General features: G+C 30.5%; 2 long non-coding RNA genes across 2 annotated transcripts; both read left to right on the top strand.

Moving 5' to 3' along the window:
* The first annotated feature begins 13,426 nt into the window (after positions 1-13,426).
* On the top strand, positions 13,427-16,304 carry LOC139852040 (uncharacterized). The gene is made up of 3 exons (XR_011760879.1): positions 13,427-13,687; positions 14,190-14,258; positions 14,946-16,304. It is a non-coding gene; the product is annotated as an uncharacterized lncRNA (long non-coding RNA).
* Positions 16,305-16,326: 22 nt separating this feature from the next.
* Positions 16,327-18,098, top strand: LOC139852041 (uncharacterized). The gene is made up of 3 exons (XR_011760880.1): positions 16,327-16,961; positions 17,618-17,643; positions 17,737-18,098. It is a non-coding gene; the product is annotated as an uncharacterized lncRNA (long non-coding RNA).
* Positions 18,099-22,840: the final 4,742 nt, after the last annotated feature.

Below are 22,840 nucleotides of genomic sequence, written 5' to 3'. Positions count from 1 at the left end.
AAGGCATTTCTGGAAAGTCTTTCAAATGTTTGACAAGTTAATTTCACCATAACTAAATATACTGATGAATTCTGACCGACTCTAGACAAGATTTCCGCAATCATATCCTCTGGTAGGTCTTCTAAAATATTCGGTTGTCTACCCTTAACGTCCATTTTGTTTTTATACTGTAAAATAGACAAGGATTAGATTCGTAAAAGATAATTAACAAACAATACAAGCAATTTTTACATAGAACATAAAAGTACAAGCACACTACAATACACAACATGATTACAACCTTCTAATCTGAATCACTGGTTTCTTCTTCTTCGGACTTAGTTCGTTTTCCTAATTTTCTAGGAATATATGGTGTTCCTCTAATACAAGCCGTCATTTTCCATAATGGTTTAGAAAAACCTAGTGGTTTAGAGGTTCCCTTGTCATTGTTACATTTTAGGAAATACGGATGTTGTCAATACATATAAAGTTCATCGGGATTGGAATCGGGTTTCTCTATTTTTATACCTTTTCTCTTATTATTTTCTTTAGCTTTATTAAATTGGGTCGAGGTAATTTCTATAACATCATCGGAATCCTCATCGGGATCCGATTCATCGGAAAATTGGTAATCTTCCCAATATTTTGCTTCCTTGGCGGAAACATCATTGACCATTATTAACTTTGGTCCGTTGGTTGAGGATTTTCTTTTATTTAATCGATTTACTATAGGTATCAATATTTCTTCCTCCGGAACCTCTTCTTCTGGTTCCTCCTCTTCCGATTCCTCCTCTTCTGGTTCCTCTTCTTCCGGTTCCTCCTCTTCCGGTTCCTCTTCGGGAATTTGTGAATCTTCCCAAAATATATTCGACTCTTCATTATTATTAGGTGAATCAATGGGATTTGTACTAGAGGTAGACATCTATCACACAATAAGAGATTAATATATCACATAATATTTACATGTTAATAATATATAGTTTCCAACAAAAAAAATGTTAAGCAATCGTTTTTGAAGAAAAACACGGTCGAAGTTCAGACTCACTAATGCATCCTAACAAACTCGGTAAGACACACTAATGCAATTTTCTGGTTCTCTAAGACCAACGCTCGGATACCAACTGAAATGTCCCGTTCATATTGATTATAAACGTTCCATATTAATTGATTTCGTCGCGAGGTTTTGGCCTCTATATGAGACGTTTTTCAAAGACTGCATTCATTTTTAAAACAATCATAACCTTTATTTTATCTATAAAGGTTTAAAAAGCATTACGTAGATTATTAAATAATGATAATCTAAAATATACCGTTTACACACGACCATTACATAATGGTTTACAATAAGAATATATTACATCAAAAATAAGTTTCTTGAATGCAGTTTTTACATAATATCATACAAGCATGGACTCCAAATCTTGTCCTTATTTTAGTACGCAATAGCGGAAGCTCTTAATAATCATCTAAGAATAAATATGCTTAAAACGTCAACAAAAAAGTTGGTGAGTTATAGGTTTAACCTATATATTATCAAATCATAATAATAGACCACAAGATTTCATATTTCAATATACATCCCATACATAGAGATAAAAATCATTCATATGGTGAACACCTGGTAACCAACATTAACAAGATGCATATAAGAATATCCCCTATCATTCCGGGAAATCCTTTAGACATGATAAAAACGAATTCGAAGTACTAAAGCATCCGGTACTTTGGATGGGGTTCGTTAGGCCCAATAGATCTATCTTTAGGATTCGCGTCAATTAGTAGATCGGTTTACTAATTCTTAGGCTACCAAGCAAAAGGGGCATATTCGGCTTCGATCATTCACCCATATAATGTAGTTTCATTTACTTGTGTATATTTCGTAAAACATTTATAAAACTGCATGTATTCTCATCCTAAAATATTAGATTTTAAAAGTGGGACTATAACTCACTTTCACAGATTTTTACTTCATCGGGAAGTAAGACTTGGCCACTGGTCGATTCACGAACCTATAACAAATATGTACATATATATCAAAGTATGTTCAAAATATATTTACAACATTTTTAATACGTTTTACTATTTTAAGTTTATTAAGTCAGCTGTCCTTGTTAGTAACCTACAACTAGTTGTCCATAATTAGATGTACAGAAATAAATCGATATATATATTATATTGAATCAATAGACGACCCAGTGTATACACGTCTCAGGCTAGATCACAACTCAAACTATATATATTTTTGGAATCAACCTCAACCATGTATAGCTAACTCCAACATTACTGCATATAGAGTGTCTATGGTTGTTCCAAATAATATATATAGATGGGTCGATATGATATGTCAAAACATTTGCATACGTGTCTATGGTATCCCAAGATTACATAATATATTAGAATACATGTATAATACAATATAAGTTAGCTAGGATATGATTAATATAGATTTGTTACCAATTTTCACGTAGCTACAACAAGCAAAAATAACCAATCTTGTTTTACCCACAACTTCTTCGTTTTAAATCCGTTTTGAGTGAATCCAATTGCTATGGTTTCATATTGAACTTAAGTTTATGAATCTATACAGGAAAAGTATAAGTTTATAGTCCTAATTACAGGTTACAAGTCATTTTTGTAAAGGTAGTCATTTCAGTCGAAAGAACGACGTCTAGATGACCATTTTGGAAAACATACTTCCACTTTGAGTTTAACCATGATTTTTGGATATAGTTTCATGTTCATAATAAAAATCATTTTCCCAGAAGAACAACTTCTAAATCAAAATTTATCATAGTTTTTAATTAACTAACCCAAAACAGCCCTCGGTGTTACTACAACGGCGTATATCCGGTTTTACGGTGTTTTTCGTGTTTTCCGATTTTAAATCATTAAGTTAGCATATCATATAGATATAGAACATGTGTTTAGTTGATTTTAAAAGTTAAGTTAGAAGGATTAACTTTTGTTTGCGAACAAGTTTAGAATTAACTAAACTATGTTCTAGTGATTTCAAGTTTAAACCTTCGAATAAGGTAGTTTTATATATATGAATCGAATGATGTTATGAACATCATTACTACCTCAGGTTTTGTGGATAAACCTACTGGAAATGAGAAAATAGATCTAGCTTCAAAGGATCCTTGGATGGCTTGAAAGTTCTTGAAGCAGAATCATGACACGAAAACAAGTTCAAGTAAGATTTCCACTCGAAATAAGATTGTTATAGTTATAGAAATTGAATCAAAGTGTGAATATGAGTATTACCTTGTATTAGAAAGATATCTTACTGTAAATAAGAAAGATTTCTTGAAGTTGGATGATCACTTTACAAGATTGGAAGTAAGCTAGCAAACTTGGAAGTATTCTTGATTTTATGAAACTAGAACTTATAGAATTTATGAAGAACACTTAGAACTTGAAGATAGAAATTGAGAGAGATCACTTAGATGAAGAAAATTGAAGAATGAAAGTGTTTGTAGGTGTTTTTGATCGTTGGTATATAGATTAGATATAAAGGATGTGTAATTTTGTTTTCATGTAAATAAGTCATGAATGATTACTCATATTTTTGTAATTTTATGAGATATTTCATGCTAGTTGCCAAATGATGGTTCCCACATGTGTTAGGTGACTCACATGGGCTACTAAGAGCTGATCATTGGAGTGTATATACCAATAGTACATACATCTAAAAGTTGTGTATTGTACGAGTACGAATAAGGGTGCATACGAGTAGAATTGTTGATGAAACTGAACGAGGATGTAATTGTAAGCATTTTTGTTAAGTAGAAGTATTTTGATAAGTGTCTTGAAGTATTTCAAAAGTGTATGAACACATATTAAAACACTACATGTATATATATTTTAACTGAGTCGTTAAGTCATCGTTAGTCGTTACATGTAAATGTTGATTTGAAACCTTTAAGTTAACGATCTTGTTAAATATTGTTAACCCAATGTTTATTATATCTAATGAGATGTTAAATTATTATATTATCATGATATTATGATATATTAATATATCTTAATATGATATATATACATTTAAATGTCGTTACAACGATAATTGTTATATATATGTCTCGTTTCGAAATCCTTAAGTTAGTAGTCTTGTTTTTACATATGTAGTTCATTATTAATATACATAATGACATGTTTACTTATCATAATATCATGTTAACTATATATATAATTATATATATGTCATCATATAGTTTTTACAAGTTTTAACGTTCGTGAATCACCGGTCAACTTGGGTGGTCAATTGTCTATATGAAACCTATTTCAATTAATCAAGTCTTAACAAGTTTGATTGCTTAACATGTTGGAAACACTTAATCATGTAAATATAAATTTCATTTAATATATATAAACATGGAAAAGTTCGGGTCACTACAATCACCACCACCAATAACAACATCCGCATCCCACACCTCAACATCACAATCTGTACCTCGAACATCAACGTCATACGCACCATAGATACCAAGGAATACCAACAACAACAAATGATGAAGTATTGATTCATAACTTCATCGAAGAAATATTTTGCAGAGAATATGTAGTTTCTAAAAGTTTTAGAGATTATATATTCTAGTCCTAGTCAAAAACCAGATGAGATTAATATTATGTTAACTCATTAAATCCATGGTTACATCTAAGGAAAATATATATGTAGGTATATTTTCATAAAGATTGTAATTAAGAAAATTCTTTTGTACAAACTGTTAATGGTGAGAATATTTTAACGGGTAGGTAATACCCGAGAGATATATAAATTCACAATTAATATGTTACATTCTTCGATTCTGATTCAATAAATCATCAACTATACTCACTACTTTCACAACAATATATATTCTTTTATAAAAATCAAAGCAACCATCCTCATCCAAATTTGATTACATATTTTGATTTTGACAAATCAAAATCCAAGTCAAGATTTAACAAAAGACATCATTCTTAGATTCCTACATCTTTCGAAGCTATACTTTGACTTTAAAGCTATGCTAGAACATCATAGAACCCAGAAAAGTATTTGTATCATTCAAATTCCTAGAACATCATATGAATATTAACGATTACAATCTATGTTCAAATCCCTCGAAATTCCTGAAGACACTTCAAATAATGAATCATCGAGATGATGATCCAACCACATGTTACCGCAGTCTTGTACCTGAAAAACCCTCGAAATCAAAGTCATAGTTTAACACGTATCCGTGTCAGACCCTTTGGCATTTATTAGCTAAAATAACTTTTCAATCCCTTTTCAAAATAGACAGTTTTATCACCACTCCAGCAAATCACCTTCAATTGTTCATTCGAATAAGCCTTATTATAACGATTACCCCTTCATCATTGTTACCGGGGAACCTTTCATATTCCACCATATTAGCAGTAAACTTATCAACAACTTCATTGATCATTAAGCCTCGTCGAAAAATCACGATAATTATTCATTGAAACTCTATCAAGTACCCATATACAACTTGTAACAACAATTTTCATACCAACTACTAGGAATTAGCAAATCAGTATTTTGAATTTCGTAGCAATTTTTTGCCAACAGTTATATATATACATATAACGTTTACCTTCAAGACTTACAGACTTCGAATGTGAAGTTTCTGAAAAACACCCTAAACTACGAACTAGTTCTCGAAATCTTGAAAAATGCTGATGAAGCAGCAAAAATTGTAAACGACTTTAACAGTCAAAAGTTTGATGATAAAGAGTAGTGTGTTAGAAAAGCACAGAAAAAGAGAAAATTTGGTACTGGAAAACGAATTGAGCAAACCATGAAGGAGGTTGTGGACAAATCACAAAGACTAAACCTGCCTTCAAAGAATCCAAATGATTCAGTGTCTGCTAAAGTCATTAACGAATACCTTGCTTCTGACTCTAAACCTTTACGAACAAATCTTCTTCATCATTCTTCAATATTAGAAATTCTAAGATATCATCGTATCTTTCATTATAAATATCTTAGATATTCCTGAAGATATTTTCACAACTATTCTTATCTGAAATCATTTATCTCTTTGCGCTATCTGTATTACATCATAAAAGAAACTATTTTAGTTTTTAAATCCTGAAAATTTCGAAAAATGGATGTTTTTGAAGTAGTGTTAGTAATTGAAGCATGAGTTAGTATAATATAATGACACTTGATCAACGTGATTATATTACAGCAAGTCATGCTGAGTTTCTAATGGAACGTGATAAAGGTTCACAGATCCCACCCTCATCATGAACTATGTTACATAACTCTTTCATTCTATATAATCTCTAAATATATCAAGAAAATATATTTCTTGATGATTCGGTCTTTTCAGGTTATTCTGATAATTTGACAAATCAAGATCGTGCCATTACAATTTCTTTCTTAGAACATTGACTGTGTTCATTCCGAAATGCATAACTACGAATTCTGGACCATTATCCACTTGACTTAAGGTCGGGAAGAGAAAACAAAAGCATGAAGCTCCGAAATATAATGGAGAATAAAAAGCCCGATAAAAAACCCCGAAATTACAAACCGTGTATATCAATGCGTATAGCAATATAAAGATACGGGAGAACTAAAAACACTATAAAGTCAAGAGTATAGTAAAAGTGAATAGATTCCTCTGGTGGCAGATGAAAAAGAAGAATGATAGATATGAAAGTTAGGAGTATATCAAGAATCAGAACTGGATGAAGTATTTTCACAATCTATTAAGAAGTATTAAATAAGGAAGAAGATTATAGGAGTGGTGAAAATAAATGAAACGGAAGAGGTCAATTTATAGCAAAATATCAGACATAGCAATCGAGGCAGATTACGCATTTAATCAAAGGAAATCTTAATTTCCTTAAATTTAGAAGAATCAAATCTTATTTAGATTATGAAGATTTTTTATTCCTTAAATTTCGGAAATCAATCGTTACTACGTCAAGAGATAAGACGCATCTCTATTCTCCATTTCACTCTATTACGATAACTTCCCTCATACGCTTCGAGTAATTTGATTATTTTATCTATATTATTCAACGGTGATAAAAATTCTATTTATCAACTCATATTCGTCATAAAAACATTTTTATTGTTAGCCATGACGACCTCACTCAAATTTCGGGACGAAATTTCTTTAACGGGGAGGTACTGTGATGACCCGGAAATTTCTGACCAAATTTAAACTTAATCTTTAACGTTTCTGAGACGATAAGCAAAGTCTGTGAAATTAAATCCCAAAATTTTAAACTATTCAATTACCCATCCACTGTTCTCAACGATTCGCGAACAATTATATGTAAATAGATATATATATATATATATATATATATATATATATATATATATATATATATATATATATATATATATATATATATATATATATATATATATATATATATATATATATATATATATATGTATATGTATATATATATATATATATATATATATATAATATATATATATATATACTATAACTTGAAAATGTAATAAAGTGTTGAGTATATGATAATGTGTATTAAACTTATTGGTTTGATTATCTGATTGATATATTTAGCTACGGAGCTAAAGGATTATGCCAAACAATTGAATTAAAAGATATTTATTAAGTCCCTTAAGAATTATGATATTATTACAGGTCTCTGTTGTGAGGTCCACACTGAATTGAGAAATCGTTCATTTATAACGGTATTCGGAATAAATGGTAAAGTGTTTGATAACGAAAGTTAGATAAAAGTTAGTGGAAAACTAAACTGCATAATATTCAATTGATGGTGTTTCAAATGTGTGAAAACGTTTTTAGATATTATAGAATTGATTGTTAATATGTTTTTGTTTAAATAACGTAATTTGGACACATACAATAATAAGGAATATTAACTGTTGGAATTAGATATATGAATAACTTGCGATATGTATTTTAAAATGTGTTTATTAATATTGAAAATATATATTTATCAATATGATAAAATGTAATATTAATTTGGTTATAAAACGTTTGATAATATTATTACATTAGTAAATAACGAGACATTGATTTATAGAAGTAAATGACCAAAACACTCAAATGTATAAGTTACATTTCAAATAAGATAAATTATTGGTAATTTAAGACTATATTTTGACAAAAGTACGAGTCACGAAATGTAAAGTACTAGTTATGTAAGCGTACGAAAGGACGTTCGAGAAACCAGAACCGGGACATGAGTCGAGTGATAACGTACGACTTATCGGAACAAAAATTACAGGTTAACTATGCACATGAATTTAATATAATATATAATTAATTATATAAATAAAATATATTATATTTATATTATTTAAACATGTCGACAAGAATAAAAACAAAATGATGTGAGCTGGCTGAGGGACTCATGCGATCGCATGAGAATCCCATACAAACCTCATGCGATCGCATGAGGTGCTGGGACAGGCCAAGTGCTATAAAGCTCGAACGTTTTCTGATTTCTGATTCATTCTTCATTCCTTCATTCCTCCGTATTATTATTTATTATATTTATATTATTATTATTATTATTATTATTATTATTATTATTATTATTATTATTATTATTATTATTATTATTATTAATCCTAATATTATTATTAGTAGTATATATACATAAAATACTACGACGAGGTCATGAGCGTATCACTTTTAAAAAGAGTTTTCGAGCGGGATAGAGCTAAGAAACTATGGGTTATAGTTTGGAGGTTATGGGTAATGCTCATGGGTATTGTTCACAAGTCAAACCTAGTGTTTATCATCTCTGTTGCGTCTACGTACTTTCCTGCAATATTGAATCACAATATTGATACGTGAGCATTCATATCTTATCTTTTATATATTATTTATGTATCCATGTCTAGTGCTCGAGTATATATATTTATGCATGCTTGTATGATAAATTTCGTCGTTAAACAGTTTATGATGAATCACGAATTAAATATATATATTACTGATAAAAGGTATATGATATGCATGTTTTTGGAAAGCTGGCGAAAAATCAATAATTTTTCATTTAGAAATCGCGTAATTTCGATGAACGAATCAAAAGATATGGTCAACTGAATTATGATTGACGTTAATTGGAATTGCTTTTGAATCTGCAATTAATATTTAAACAACTTATTTGTAAGATTGATAAATTGGATTTTTGAATATTATCAACCAAGTAAATGAATCCTTATATAAGGTACGTCTCGTTTTGTTGAACTATTGTCAAAATTAACTTTTTGAAACGACTTTGGACAACTTTTGTATGTCGATCTCGAGCATTAGGATTGTGATACACTATGACCAGACCTAGCTTGATAGACATTTATTGACCAACATATGTTCTCTAGGTTGTAGCGACCCGACAAAATCGTCATTGACGGCACCGCTAACTTAGGTCTCGTTACGTGGTCGTAGTCCCTATATGAGACTCGTTTGACCAAAATTATGTCGCATTCATTTGAATCGCACAAGACTTGCAAAGTTTAGTTTACCAAACGGTTCGAAAATAAGTTTAAGTTTACAAAAGTATAAAGTATAAATGAAATAACTTGCGACATAATAAGTTTAAAATCACGGTTGCTATAAATAGCGTATGTATGTAGACAAAAGTTTGAATCCAAAGGTGCTATCACTAGCGTATGTATGTATGTATGTATGTATGTATGTATGTATGTATGCTTGACCCCAAGCAAGAAATCAGAGTGTATGCAAGTATGTTTGACCCCAAGCAAGTATGAGTGTACGCGGAAGCATGTATCAAATAGCCAAGTATGAACCTGAGAAACATATAGAAAACTGTCAATGAAAAACGTTGGTGAAATCATAGGTGTTTGTAATAAACGTTGTTTTTGAACCACAAGATTTAGTATTCCCATAACGTTGATTATCAAAATCGTTTGCATTCCAAAAGTATTGTTCGCACCCAATTATCAAGACTTAACATTTCTTTCCATAGAACCCCATCACAATAGTGTTAGAACATACACTGTTTCTCGAAAATATATTTCATCTGTAGACGGTAGCGAACCTTCCGAAATGAGGGTTTGTCAAACCCGTATGGCCACATAATATAAGTTCTCGCTTACACCCTGCAAGTGTAACTAATGATAATCGAATTGAGGATTTTTGTTCTAACTCGCTGTGGAATGTTTGTTTTCCTTGTACTTGTGTTCAAAGTATAAAAGTAAGTAGTACAAAATGTAACAAAGTATATGTTTCTCAGCCCACAATTTAAAAGTATAAAAAGTTGTTGAAAAGGTGGGACTATGATCTCACCTCAAGTGCACGAGTATAAATGTACTTCACAAAGTAAACGCGTGCATGAAAGTTGCTTAGCCTTGACCTAAACAAGTAAGTTGTATCAATTAACCGGTTACGACACAAGGTCGGGCGAAATGTGTTCGATTAGTCATATGGCTCGTTACGACTCGATTATGTAGCATGTGAATCACGTTGTCAAGTTTCATGCAAGAATCAAGTATAAAATACGATTAAAAAGATTTCATAAGTGTTTGGTTAAGTTTGACTAAAAGTCAAACTTGGTCAAAGTCAAAGTCAACGGGGTCGGGTCGGGTATCCGACAATTTTTCCATGATGAGAAAGTATATATAAGCATGTTGGCCAAGTTTCATGTTAATCGGAGTTACGAGTAAGCGGGGGTGAAAACGTGAAAATCAAAAGAATTTGGGACAGACCAAAATGGCGCGCCGCTCCATTTAACTGATCAGCAAGTCTGGCAGTTTTCACACTCAAGCATGGATCCAACTTCAAACAATCATAACTTGTGAACCGTAAACATTCAAAACACGTATCTTATATCGTTGGAAAGGTATTTTGACAAGGAATACAACTAACCACTTTTCATCAAGCAAAAATATCATTTACAATAACCGAAAACTCGTCAAGTGATCATTAAATGTTCAAAATCATCGTTTCAAGTTTACAAAATGCATTTCTTGACTCGGGAATCCAATTCACACATATGATATGCCGTTTTGAAGGTAATGAAAAATACATTACAACTAAACACTTACTAACAACATTTTCTAGCATTAACGCATCAAAAGTTCGTTTTAAGTCTATCAAACCCTAACCCAAAATTCACAAAAATCAATAATCATGTGTTTGAAGTTTTCTTAATCAACCTACGCATCAAAACGAAGCTAGTGATACTAGTAACACAATTAAAACATGAACTTTAACAATTTAACAACACTAACTCATCCAAAATCAAAGATTAAGCACACCAATTTTCAAGTTCATGCTAGTTACTCCAAAACAACAAATCAAACAAACAAAACATATATTCATGTTATACACGAGCCATATACACTAAATAACACCATTTCAAGTCAAAAACACAAATTCAGAGAAATCTAGAGTTTTAGAAATGTTACCCAAACGAGATGAAATTGGTACCAAAATGTAGAGGATGAAGAGAGGATCACGAATATGTAATTTGTTTTGATGTTTGCTTCTTGATTCGGGTTTAGATGATGATTTTGTGAATTTGGTGTTTGAGTTCCAATAATGGAATTAGAGAGAAAAAGAGAAAGAGAGGTGAGATAGAATGAGTGGTGGGTTGACTAGTTGACCTAGTCAACTAGTTTGCCCACTAGTCAACTTTGGTCCCTCAAGTTTCAAAGCGGGTGCGGGAATTTACCAAACGAATATTTTAAAAACGCTAGAGCAAACGAGTGATGTTATAATTAAATAATGGAAATATTATGAACGTTAGTCAACGGAAACCACGAATTTAAATATCGAAAGATATTATTTAAAAAAAAAACAGTGTTAAAAATAAATTTAACGAAAAAACGCGGGATGTTACATAGGTTGAGATCTACGGTTATTTGGTATTCCGAGTTTCAGTCATGTTTTGGTGAACAACTTTATGTGCTGATAAGGTGAGTTTCATTTGCTCCCTTTTTAATTGCTTTTGCAATATATATTTTTGGGCTGAGAATACATGCACTTTATTTTAAACGTAATGGGTACAAGTACATACTAAATTCTATACCCAGTTTGAACCGAAAATCCCTTAGCTTTGGTAACTAGTAACTGCCAGTTAAAAGAACTGGTGGGCACGAGTAGTTGTATATGGATCCATAGGGCTTGACATCCCCGTCTGTTCCAGGTATAGAAACCCTAGCCTGAACTATAAAACAGACGTATGCTATTTGAGTTTAGTACACGTTGGTTTGCGTGTATTGTACATGTTGATTGCATGTATGTTAAAACATGGGTACTTATTATAACGTTAAAGCTTAGTTACCAGGGTGCTCAATCTTGTAGAATATTTTGATAAACGTTTCTGGATGAAACAACTGAAATCTTGTGATCCACCTTTATATACAGATTATGCGATACATTAAAACTATGAACACACCAACCTTTGTGTTGACACTTGTTATCATGTTTTTTCTCAGGTTCCCTAAAAGTCTTCCGCTGTTTGCTTATATGTTAGACAAGCTATGTGCATGGAGTCTTACATGGCATATTTTTCAAGGAAACGTTGCATTCACCAAATCATCACCATGTATCTTATTTTGACTACATTGTCAACGGAAGTACTATTGTAAACTATTATTTACGGTGATTGTCTATATGTAGAAATCATCAGATGTCGAAAACCTTTGATTTAAATATTCAATTATGGTGTGCTTTTTCAAAAGAATGCAATGTTTACAAAACGTATCATATAGAGGTCAAATACCTCGCAATGAAATCGATGAATGACGTGTTCGTCCATATGGATTTGGAGCGATCGTCACAATATTTATATATCAAATTCTTATTAACGTATTATATATATATATATATATATATATATATATATATATATATATATATATATATATATTATAAACATTATATTTTAATGTTTAGAAATATTATATAATGTATTAAAATTTATATTTATATATATGATTATATTAAAATATGTTTTTATATCACTAATACTTTACTTGGTAAAATAATATTATTAATAGGAAGTTGTAATATTTTTTATAATACTAATAATAATAATAATAATAACAATAATAATAATAATAATAATAATAATAATAGTATTGATAGTAAAAATAATGATAATAATATATAAAAATCTTAATAATGATAATAATAATAATAATAATAATAATAATAATAATAATAATAATAATAATAATAATCTATCTATATCTATAGTCTATATCTATACTATATATAATAACAAAAGTAAAAATAGTCTATATCTATACTATATATAATAACAAAAGTAAAAATAGATTATTTTAAAGAGCATAAACTAATCTTAGGCATTCATTTAATTAACCATTTTGATCTTAGCCCTAAATTTCTTTCTAATCTTACTAATGACATCGTAATCCTAGATTGATTTATTTGATTACAAAAATACCCTTCAAATCAGATTGACCGGAACGATAAAGCTACACAAAAAAAAACCCTAAATCCTCTCAATTCCACACACAACGACCATCAATATCCAATATCAATTCCACATCAAAGATCAGATCGTTCAACAAATTAAGAACCGCAACTTCATTTTTCTCAATTGTTTCTCTCTTCAAAGTGCTAAAGAAGGAAGATCGCAGATCATGTACTTTTCGTTTAAGTCCATTCAGTTGGGAACGGAGATCGATTCAAGAAGAAACACCATTACAGGCGGCCTTTAATTGGATCGAAATATCACTTCGTAATTTGTAAGTTTCACTTAGGGTTTTGCCTAATCTGTAAATCTATCAGGGTTTTAGTACCATGAACATCCGATATGTTAAAATAATAGTATAGTATGTGCTTATGATCACCGTTTCAGGATAATTTTATTGAGTCTATTGCTAATCATGCATCAAATCGTTATTGATATTGCTACAATTAATTAGTTTATGATTATGCATATAAGGTGTTTGATTAAATGCTCGTGTGAATTGATTATGTCATGTGGTTGTGGTTATCTGTATGTAGAGCATCAAACCCGACTTTATATGTCATTATGTAAAATTAGTTCATTGTTGCTTTTATTGAGGCCAAAATGAACACAACTTATTTAAAAATGTGATCATTCTCTTTTACCACCAAAAATAATATTTTTACAGAATATGATGGTTTGTATGTATAGGTTTCATGATATATTAAACTAGAATTCGTACATGTACTGAATGTATTTATCACTTAAGCTGTTTTTATTTGATTTTTTTGATAAAGATTCCAATAAATATTCAAAGAAGAATATGGAAGCAACTGACAATTAATGGCTGAGGCTGCTGGAATATGGTTAGAAGCTAAAATTATAAATTGCAGCAAGTATTATGAGAATTCTATTATTTATTTGTAATCATAATCATCATCTTTCTGTATATAAGTATAGCTATAGGCACTGTCTCATTGAACATATAAAGAGATAAAATAATTACGGAAAATGAAAATGAATGAAGAGTGGAGGAATTAACCCAACTGGATCTGTCCACGCCCTAATTTTACACTTGAATGTGTGTTTTTAAGCTTGGGGTAGGTGGTAAATTTACATACATTTTAAGCTTGGATTTTAGTCTGATTCTTAAAATCTTAGAGAATGCAAATTACAGATGTTGCTAACATTACTAGGTTGGGTTGCTTTTGTTTCTCCTTTGTGGATTAATTGCATATATATGGTGAGAGTTCATCAAAGATCTCAAAAAAACCTGGTTTTTGGTACTACTTTTGTCTTCAAGAATGAGTTCTAATCATTAAGTTGACAACTCACAAGCGAGTTGAGTGAATATATATATATATATATATATATATATATATATATATATATATATATATATATATATATATATATATATATATATATATATATATATATATATATATATATATATCATACTTTATCCTTTTTGAAGTAAACTTTTGATATATTACTATAAGACTTCAGCTATCTAATACTCCGTATGATGTTCTTGTTTGTTGTTTTTGCAGCTAATTCAAGATGTGTTCAAACTATTAAATATGTGTGCCAAAGATACTGAATGGTATGTATAATTTTTTGTTAAAATTTTTAACTTTTAGTTAAATTCTTAATGGGATCAAGGTGATAGGTTTATAACAACTTGGTTCTGCTATATATAATTATTTTTATACAACCTAAATTTAAAAGTTAACTTATACAGTAAAAAGAAATTAAGATACATTGATAGCTTAAAACTATAATAGAAGATGTGAATGTTGAATGAACGGTGTAATCAGTTCAAAGAAATAGAACTTAACATGCACCTCGAGTTAGAAGAGCCAAATGAAATCAGGCGATCGTTGAAGATTATGCGATATAAACGAACCCTAATGTCATGAAATCAGGTAATCAATTTTATATTTCATATGTTATTTAACAGATCATTAGCTTACGGTCGAATCAATAACTAAAAAAAGCTCTATATATTGAATGTGAAATAATCTTATCTATGTGTTGAGTTTATCTGTTATCCTCACTAATGAATGTAAAATAATGTGCTTTATATGTTGTGATGAGTTTGAATTTTAGCAAAATATTGCATCATATGTTGAGTTAAAGTTAATCTGTTACTTTTTCAAAACATGATTTAGGAGGTCTACTGAGTTCAACATGCAGGGCAATCAAAATGACCCATTTGATCAACCAAACGTTTGATCCCGTTATCTGTATACTGTGAAGATTTTTGGTATGGATCAAAATAGGTTAGCTTTATTTAGAGAAATTTTAATTTTAAGTAGTTGAATAATGTCACAAATGCATTTAAAAGGCGCTTTGGAAACATATGTCACCATTTTGACCCACTTTAAAAGATCTGGTACACTAAGGTTGCTGACGTATTTCGTATGCAATAGCAAAATACGTTATTAGAACATATCTCTTAAATCATGTTTGGAGTTTTATTTGTTGATGTTGAGCTATGGGTCAAAACATGTTAGGTTTATAGTGAGAAATTTAATTTTTTAGCAGTTAAATAATGTCAAAATTTTCAACAGGCACTTTAGAAACATATGTCACCATTTTGACCCATTTAAAAAGATTTGGTACACTAAGGTTGCTGACGTATTTCGTATGCAATAGCAAAATAAATGATTACTAAGCTCATTTGGATTAAATATTACGGAGTAAATCATTTATGTTTGGAACATGACTTAGCTCTCAACCACTAAGAACTCATGAAACTATCTGTTATTGGATTTCTAATTATGCAGGTTATAAATAACTGAAGTAGAACGGTATGGTCTGAGGTCATTGACTATATAGATAGCGACACCAATCATCATTTACTGACCACCTTCAAATTGGGCAAAGAACGCATCTACAGCTACGCATAAACAAACGTCAAGATAGGATCTTTATTCATGAATTCTTTTTTAATGATTTGATCATAAAGGGACAACCAACCATTTAAACTATAGTTTTTCAAGTAATATGTTGTGTGTTACTATACTTTGGTTTTTCTGTCAAGCGGGTTCACAAAGACACAAAAGATAAGCAGGTGAACCAACAAATTTTATGTAAGATCCTTTGAAAATGAAGGTGTATATGATACTCTATTTGGTTGGTTAGTCTGCTTATTTTGAAAACTATGCTTGGTAATACATCAATCTCATTTTTTACGAATAATTGCATTTAATATTTGAATGTTCCAAATATTCAATCTTTATCAGGCTTTGTATTGAAACATTTCATGGCCATGAACCATTTTCTTTCCTTAGAATGTTTCAATCCAATCATACTTAAAAATTTAAACATGTTATAATGATATTGGTTATGTTTGCTACAAGCAGATAGATTACGTGTTGTTACGTTGCAGGAGATCCAAAGTATACTCATAAATAGCAAACAACTTATGTTCTCTGTACAATTCATCAACACGTTAAAAGATTAGAATCATGGAGTAAGCTGTGGGAACTGGACAAAAAGATTAACTACAAAGTCACACTTACATATAGCAGCAGTAGCAGCAATGTCAGAAACTTCTTTTGGTAAGTAGATATCGCACACCTTTGTAACTACTATGTGCTCTAAAACCCATGTACCTACCATAACGGCACACTTTTGTAACTACTGTGATAAAATGTAAATTTGTAATAGCAAACTATGTGACTGGTGCTAGCTACATAATAACGTAGCTTCTACCATCATGCATTGACATAACCAACAATAACAACACATAACGCAAAGCCGCAAACCTCCGCAATGCCCGTACCGCAGTACCTAATTATTATTATTAGTTGGGTGTTAATTGGGTTTTGAAATTGTGTTCTGGTGAATCAAGATTAGTATTTAGTACAGAGTTTGTAATTTTCTTAGTCACAAGTGTATTTTGCTTATAATGAAAAGTAGTTTATGACATACCCTTTTAAATTCAACTTACATGTATTTAATATGAGTAACTCATTTCGTGAATATTATATTGGCACTTAACTTAATAATACAGTTGTAGTGAAATGGTTGTTAGTTCTTTACATGCTTACATGTATTTAATAACTCATTTCGTGAATATTAAATTGGCACTTAATAATACAGTTGCAATGAAATGGTTGTTAGTTCTTTACATGCTTTGAATATATGAATATAGTGGATTTATCAATTTAGTTTGCGGAAATATCAACAACCTAACATAAATAGTTATCGACAGGTTGATTAAATCGTCTTCACGAGGTGGTTAGTTTTCTGAATACCAAATACAATATATATGAAATATGAACTTCTATTATAGCTCATGTGGTAGTGGTCTGATCTGCAATATCCCTGCAGGAAAGGCTATGCTAGGGAGTCCGGTGGACGCCTTGGGAGTACCTATTGATGGGAGTGCCTCTCTTAGCGAGAGGTCAGAAGTTCGACTCCCGTGGGGTGCAACATTGCACACAAGGTTGCCTCTTTTAGGGATGTTCATCGGTTCAATTATCGGTTTGTTCGGTGTATTCGGTTTTAAAATTTTTTTTGTGCAAAACCGAACTAAAAACCGAATTCAAAATGAAAACCGAACCGAAACCGAAAACCGAATTCAAACTCAGTTCGGTTTCGGTTAAAACCAGAAAATCGTGAAAAAAAATTCAAAATCATGGTAGTTTAATTGTGGCGTTACGGATGTCTTAGTTATTTACAACCTAAAACAATGACATACTATTAAATAATCAATAATTCAATGATTTATTAATATTTACAACTTAATTGTGACGTTTACTGCTTCCGTTATTAAAAAGATGAACATGATAATATGAGTAGCATAAATATAATGTAGGTCACTAATCGAGAATCTATTTAGATAATTGGATCCCAAAATATAACGACATTAAAAAATAAATATACAAAATATATAAGTTAACATTTTTGAATTCTGTTTTCAGTTTTAACCAAATTAAGAATTTTCAAAACCGAATCGAAAATCGAATTCAAATACGATCTCGGTTTTACTCGATCCGAAAACTATTTTTCAAATTCGGTTTCGGTTTTTTTCGGTTTGATTTTCGGGTTAGACGGTTTCAAAACAAATACTGATCAACCCTAGCTTCTTTACCCTTGAATCCCACTCAAGAGTGCCTTTCGCACATCGCGTTGCAGGGGCGGTGGGGGAGGGAGAGTTTTACCATCAATGCCCTCGGATTGGGCCGGATTTCCTCCCTAACAGCTGTTGCGGGCGAGTTATGCAATTGTGGGAGATGAACACATGGATGGTTAAGTCCTTCTGGGTGATTCCGTAATACTTTTCAGAAAGAAAAAAAAACAATATATATGAAATATGAAATGATGTATCACTAAAATCAACAAATGATCATTTGTAGATAAAGTAAAACGAACAAATACAAGTAGTCATTATGATATTGTATTTTATATGAATTCATGTGAATTGTTTTCAAAATAGCTAATCGTCCTTGTGATAGTTATCAACGTGTAAAAACTTAAATTTCTTGTGAATTGTTTTCAAAATAGCTAATCGTCCTTGTGATGGTTATCAACGTGTAAAAACTTAAATTTCTTGACAAATACTCCCTCCGTCCCATCTTAAGTGTCCACGGTTGACTTTTCAAAGTATTTCTTTATCAACTTTGACCGTAAATATTTTTATTTGCGCTATATAATATTTGATGGAAATTATATGAATGAATTGAGTTTAAACGTGTTTTCATTCCAAATAATTTTCATCAAATATTATATAACACAAATAAAGCTATTTGCAGTCAAAGTTGACAAAGAAAGACTTTGAAAAGTCAACAGTGGACACTTAAGATGGGACGGAGGGAGTATAACTATTAACCAATATCTAATTGTACTACAAACTAAACATTAAAAGCATTACATTTTATTTTTGTTTTGCTTTGTAATCAAACAAAAAGATTATATATAAAGCTACTTTACTTGAAATCACACTTTCGATAACACCCATACAAAAGTGCCCGCAAATTCGTGGGCCTTAAGCTAGTAATAATAATAATAATAACAATAATAATAATAATAATAATAATAATAATAATACTACAGGTCCTGAAAGCATTAAGTGGGTTTATATTTGAGTTGAAGGTGTCATAACCGCAGCAGGTCAGTAGCGTATCAGATAGCAACAGTTGCAGGAGCTGAAGAAAAGAAAAATAAAATAATACGTAGTAGTAGTTCATGTGTTCACGAAAAGATCATAACGATGGTGGTGAAGGTTAACCGGTGGTGAACCAGGAATAATGGAGTTAGCTAATGGAGGTCAAGGTGTTGTTCACAATTTTGTGATGGGAGGTGTCGGTTAATAACAGAAAAAAAAAAGTTATAGGCTTTTGTGAAGGTGGCGGTGGAAATGGTGGTTCGAGTCGATAATACAGGAAGGCAAACAAACGAGTGGGTGGTGTTCTTGATGAAGGTTCTCGTATAACAACCCTAAAGGTGATCGATTGGGTTATAGGGTGGCGGTGGTTGGGAGTTAAAGTGGATGGTCTCGGTGGTGGTGAAGGCTTGGTTCGACTAACCACCGAAAGAAAGGAACATGAAAGAATAGAGAACGCATGTGGTTGTCGAGGTGGTGGTGGCTCGATGGTAAGTTGGTGCAAGTCGAAGGTGGAAAGTGATCATGGAAGCTGTCGATATATTAAAGAGAAGAAGAGAGGAATGTGTGTAAGTGATTGATCAAGTATAAGTATGTATATGTAATCTAATCTAATTATAGATATATAACACTCCATGATTCAGAGAGGTTGTGATCATTGAAACAGTATTTGATATAATATTAAATAAAATATAATTTAAAAATCAAAACATGTGCACTCTAATGAATACAGTAAAGCCACCGGTCACTATTGAGTCGACATAAGATTTAGGATATTATTTCGTGCTCATTGCTAAACAGTTAATATATAAAAGTGTTCCTAAAATCCCAAATTTTTATTTTAAATTCATTTAATTATTTCAGTCATTAACTGTTTGAAACCTGATAAAAATGTTCGTTAATTATTTATTTTCTGTTCCAAATAATATGTACGGAGTACTAAAATATAATTTAAAAAGGTAAAAATATTTTTATCAAACCTAAATCTTCGTAATTGATTTACAGTTCAACTTTTATTTTAAATCCTCATAAACTCGTATTAGATTTATATGAACACAAGCGAAATGCCAACCGAGTATTACAATTGTTTACTATTTAAGCTCGAAATCATTTATTTTTAATATATTCTCTTTCTATATATAAACAGTTTTAAATAGCAAGTTTAACTACTAAAATAAATATATTATATATTTTTAAACCATTAGATTTAATATAATTTTATATATTTACAAGTAATATTTATATACGTATATATATATATATATATATATATATATATATATATATATATATATATATATATATATATATATATATATATATATATATATATATATATATATATATATATATATATATATATATATATATATATATTTACAATAATAGTTTTCATTACATTGTATATTATTTTACATATTTATTTCCAACAATTAAATCATATATTATTTTAAATAATATTTTAAATTAAAAAATATATATATATATATATACATATTTAAATATATATGTATCTATTTACAAATAGTTGTTCGTGAATCGCCGAGAATTGTCGAAGGTCAAGTGAATATATGAAACAGTCCAAAATTTTTGAGACTCAACCTAACAGACTTTGTTTATCGTGTCAAAAATATTAAATCGTATCGAGAGTTTGATTTAAAATTAGTCAAAATTTTTCAGGTCATCACAGTACCTACCCGTTAAAGAAATTTCGTCCCGAAATTTGATTTAAGTCGTTATGGTTAACCATAAAAATATTTTCATGACGAATATGAGTTGATAAATAGAGTTTTATCATTATTGAGTAATATAGATAAAATGATTTGATTATGTGAAGCGTATGAGTGAAGCTGTCACAAAAGATTGAGATAGGGATTTAATTTTTGACGTAGTCACGGTGAATTTCCGGAATTCAAGGAATTTAGAGATAATCTTCGAAATCTATATAAGATTCGGTTCTTTTGTGAATACAGAAATTAGGATCCTCTTTAATTAAATGCGATCATCTACCTCGATTGCTATGCCTGATATTTCGATATAAATTCATCTCTTCCGTTCAATTATTTTCACCCCTCCTATATTTTCTTTCTCCATTCATACTTCTAAAAGATTGTGAAAATGCTTAATCCAGTTCTAATCCTTGATATTTTCCTGACTATCGTTTTAGTCATTCTTCTTTTTCATTTACCACAAGAGGAATCTGTTCACTTCTACTACTACCTTGGAGTTATAATGTTTTTAATCCTCTCATGTCTTTATATTGCTATACGCATTGATATACACGGTTTGTAATTTTTATGTTGTTATTGGGCTTTATATTTTCCCTTATATTTTGGAATTCCATGCTTTTGTTTCCTCTTCCCGACTTTAAGTAAAGCGAATAATGATCCAGAATTCGTATGTATGAAGTTTTGAATGATCATAATATACTAAACAGAAAGAAATGTAATAGCACGATTTGTTTTGTTAAATTACCAGAATCACGGAGGATAGAACTATCAAGAAAATATGTTCTTGATATGTTTAGAGGTTAACTAGAATGAAAGAGTTATGTAACATGACACATGATGAGGGTATGGTCTGTGAACCATCATCACGTTCCATTAGAAATTCAGCATGACTTACTGTAATATAACCACGTTGGCCAAGCGTCATTATATTATACTAACTCATGCTTTCCATTCCCAACACTTCTCCAAGAAAACATTCATAATTTAATCTCGAATTTTACAGAATATAGAAACTAAAACAGTTTCTTTTATGATGTATTACAGATAGCGCGAGGGGATAATTAATTTCGGACAGGAATAGTTAGGAAGATATCTTTCAGAAATATCGAAGATATTTATACTGAAAGATATAATGATATCTTAGAAATTTTAGAATATCTAGAATCAAAGGATAACGAAGAAGATTTTTCCGCAAGGATTTAGAATAAGTAAGGAGCAAGGTATTCGCTAAAGGTTTCATCATATACAAAATCATCTGGATTCTTTGAAGTACAGGTTTAGTGTCTGTGATTTGTCTACATACTCCTTCATGGTTTGCTCAATCCGTTTTTCAGTACCAAATTTTCTATTGAGCATTTTCAACATTCCATTCTTTATTATCAAACTTTTGGCCATTAAAACCATCTACAGTTTTGCTGCTTCCTCAGCATTTAAAGTTATCATAACTGAATCATTGGTTATCAATCCGAGGTGTTTCAAGAATTTCAAAGGATTTGAACGCAGATTGTAATCGTCAAGATACAAAAGATTGTTTAAGATGAAATCAAGTGGCAAACTTGAAGAAATGTTTAACTGTAGAAGATGTAACTTATTAACGATG

The sequence above is a fragment of the Rutidosis leptorrhynchoides genome, chromosome 6 (assembly GCF_046630445.1).
Source record: "Rutidosis leptorrhynchoides isolate AG116_Rl617_1_P2 chromosome 6, CSIRO_AGI_Rlap_v1, whole genome shotgun sequence".
NCBI lineage: Eukaryota > Viridiplantae > Streptophyta > Magnoliopsida > Asterales > Asteraceae > Rutidosis > Rutidosis leptorrhynchoides.
The sequence above is the reverse complement of the archived record's forward strand: the minus strand, read 5'-3'. Positions and strand labels throughout refer to the sequence as shown.